The sequence below is a fragment of the Apodemus sylvaticus genome, chromosome 11, assembly GCF_947179515.1.
Source record: "Apodemus sylvaticus chromosome 11, mApoSyl1.1, whole genome shotgun sequence".
Classification (NCBI taxonomy): Eukaryota; Metazoa; Chordata; class Mammalia; order Rodentia; family Muridae; genus Apodemus; species Apodemus sylvaticus.
Window position 1 is genome coordinate 34,294,821 of NC_067482.1, and position 3,970 is coordinate 34,298,790.

Sequence of the window (3,970 nt, forward strand, 5' to 3'; positions counted from 1 at the left end):
AGGAGCCCTCTCCTGCCATGTGAGTCCCTGGCTTCTAACTCAGGTTGTCAGGCTTAATAGCAAGTGTTTTTATTTGTTGAGCCATCTCGCTAGCCCCACCACATACTATCTTTATAATATCTCTGTTTAATTAGACATTCATAGTGGATTTTATTAACATTCATCATTATTCCCTTTAACTTTTTTTTATTATATATTAATTGCTACCTTTTTATTTTTATTTATTTATTTATTGTTTTTTTTTTTGGATTTGGTTTTTTTGAGACAGGGTTTCTCTGTATAGCCCTGGCTGTCCTAGAACTCACTCTGTAGGTGAGGCTGGCCTTGAACTCAGAAATCTGCCTGCCTCTGCCTCCCAGAGTGCTGGGATTACAGGCGTGCGCCACCATTGCCTGACAATTGCTACCCTTTTAAATTTAATTACTTCCTTGGCTGAGTTTTGCAGAGAGTTCTAAGAAGCTAGCTGGAGATATGGCTCAATAGTTAGGAGCAATGGCTATTCTTCCAGAGGACCTAGGTTCAAGTCCTGGCACTCAGTGGTGGCTCACACCCATCTGTAACTTCTGTTCCAGGGGATCGGATGACTTCTTCTAGCCTTTGAGTACAACAAGTACATACTTGTTTCACAGATATATATGCAAGCAAATGATTGATCCATACATTTGGAATAAAATAATAAATATCAAAGAAAAAGGAGGAGGAGGGAGGAAAGGAAGGAAGGTAGAAGAAAAGGAAGAAAGGAAAAAGAGAAAAAGAGAGAAGAAAGAAAGAAAGGAAGGAAGAAAGAGCTCATTACTTGGACTCCATACTGAAAGACAGGATAACTAAGGACATTTTTTTAAAAGACATGCACGATGTTTTCTAGGGGTCAGTCCTCCATTTGTGAGGAAGACTGGTGATTTGAAGGTTACCTAGAAGAGGAGGATTTCACATGAGTGTGCTTCCCTGGGTGAAGGAGTCTGATAACTTGTCTCTCTTTCTTGGTTAGCATCTCAGAATCCTCCCCTTAACTTCCTCTTGGCTCACTGTCTTTCTAGGAATATGGGTCATTTATGGGGGTTGCAGTGGCGATTTGGACAAGAATGTCCCCATAGGCTCAGATATTTGAATACTTGGTCCTCAGTTGGTGGAGCTTTTGTAGGGAGGTTGGGAGGTACAGCCTCGCTGGAGGAAGCAGGTTAGAGGCTGTTAGACTATAAACCCTCATCCACTACCTTGTTCTCTCTCTGCATTGTGCTGTGTCTGACAGTGAGACTCACTAAGAGTCTACCATGGGGGGCAGGCATGCTCCCACCATGGTCGACTCTTAACCCTCTGGTAAGATAAGCTCAAATAAATTCTTTTCTATAGGTTTCCTTGCTCAAGGTATTTTATCACAACAATGGAAACGCTTTAGGGAGGTAAGAGGCAGCCTGAGGTGTTGACAATCCACCTGGCCTTATCCTTGGATGAGATCTGTCACCAGTAAGAAACTGTGAGCATAAAGGTCTTGGATGCTTAACATCTATTTTTAAAAATCTTATTCAGCAACTTAGAACTATAAGCTACTTAAACCTTCTAAACTCCTTCCCCTGTTCTATGAGAATATTACATTTTTCTATTCAGTTATTTTGAACAGTCAACAGATAAACCAAGGAAAATACCCACCACATAGAGTGCTCCTAAATGGATTTCCTTTGTTATTAATTTAAAATGCAGCCTCTTGACTTTAATTGACACTCTCAGCGAAAAACAAAATATGCCAGATGGAGCTGGAGAGATGGCTCAGCTGTTAAGAATACTTATTCCTGCAGAGGCCCTGGAGCCGGTTCCCAGCACCCACACGGTGGCTGACAACCATCTGCAACCCCAGCTCTAGGAGATCCGACTCCCTCTTCTGACGTCTGAGAGCAGCAGGCACACGTGTGATCTACACACAAACATGAAAGCACAACACTCACACACATTAAATAAATAAATCTTTAAAAATTATTCAGGGATTAAAAAAAGATGTTAGAAAATTGATGTAACTTTTTCTTCCTTTTGCACAGATCTAAGAAGGGAGGGAGAACACTCTCTTAACATCAAGAATAATTGTTTTCTTTGCCCCCAAGGCTGCTAGCAGTGCTTGCTACCTTCATGGTTGTCTTAAGGATGAATCAAAGATGATGCTCAGTATTCATCCTGTGTCTGCTCAAAGGTTGGCTACTCATATTTTCTGGCCCCCTTCTCTAGTGCCATGTGGACTTTCAATTAAATTTCCTGAACCTTTTATATATTCGATTAAAGAAAAAAATATTTTATTTTCGGTATTTGTGTATATATATATGCCAGTGAGCATGTGTGTGTGTGTGTGTGTGTGTGGCCATGGAAACCAAGGCCAACAGACTCTCTGGAGCTGAAGGAATGGGTTGTGAGTTGCTCGTTGTGGGTGCTGGGAACCAAAGTCGGGTCCTGTGGAAACGCAGCAAGAACCCATAATGCTGAGGCATCTCTCAAACTTTAAATTTTCAATTTAATTTTTTTGAAAAGTTCCATGTAACTGTAGAATAAAATGCCTGGCGATGGGTACACGGGTCCATAGATCCCTAGTACCAAGATTCTCCCTTTATAGGTAGCAAGGGACGACAGCCACGTTGTGTTTCCTGTAAAGGATGGAAAGTCATTAAAATACTCATTACACTGTACAATATTATGAGTAGAACTGAACCCTGATGGAACACGCAAAGCAAGTCTGACTTCCAGGTAACTGGACTTTCTTTTCCTCAAACATGAAAGAAAATAATGTTGTGACTTAAAGAGGTAAGCCTTACATGGAGTCAAATAAACTTGGGAACAGAAAGAAGTCCGACAGCGAAAAGGAAACAGTGCTTGGCTTGCCAAGTCCGAGAGCTACGAGTGTGCTCAGGTTGTAAACCGAGCCCACCTTGCCAGCGAGGTAGTCACGTGCTCTGCTAAACAGAAACTTGGGGAAACACTTCAAAGAAGCAAACATGAGGAAGTGTGTGCAAACATGTGATTGACTGGTGGCAGTGGCAGAAACCACAGCAGCCACTAGAGAAAGGGCAGTGTGCCGCACTGTAGTTGTGAAAGTGATTTAAAAAAAAATCATGTAAGAAGCAAAAATGTCTTCTTCTTTCCCACCTACCTTTGCAGCGAGCTCTTCCTGGAATTTATAAGGTGTGACCCTCCTGGGTACTGCTCACAGCATTTCCTACTGCTCATTATGTCTGTGCCAAATAGAGAATGCTATTGAACAATAGTGTGTGTGTGTGTGTGTGTGCCCACTCATACTCGGTGGAGGTCCATTTTCGATGGAGGTGGATCATCCTGCCAGAGGTATATTTGAGTATCATTTCTTAAGAGCTTCAGCTGGGAGGTGCTGCCTCGCACTGGCCTGAGGGTCACTAGCTGATTCATCTCAGCCTGCGCTGGTGTGCATCAGGGGTTCTCCGATTTCTCCTTCCCCAGCACTGGGATAACAAGGCTGGCACCACATCTGGCTTCTTAAATGTGAGTTTGGAAGCTCAGACTCAGGTTTTCACGCTTGCACAGAAACTTCACAAGCTGAACCATCTCCCTCTCCGTCCTTCTTTTCTTTTTTTCCCTTTTCTTTTCTTCCTTTTAAAAACAAATCTTGTCTTTAAAAAAAAGAATGTAAAGTATTTCTCAGTGTGTGTGGGAGGGAATATAGGGGGCTGATTTCACTGAGATCCTGTTAAATTTGGGTACCATAGTCATCAAAGATGCATCATTTCCTCTAAGAGTTCTAAATGGGGCTATTACCATGGGCCTGCAGTTTCTGGTTTGTATTAGAGGAGACACTGTCTTCTTAAGTAAAACATGGAAGGGGAAGTGTCCAGAATTGTAAATAAGGCTCTGAGAGAAGCCTTGTTTGGCCATCGTGATGGAGAAAATCAACTTCTCCAAGCCCGGATCCATCTTCTCTCCCTTTACCTAAATCTGACAGCCCTCCCTGGATTTTTTCCCC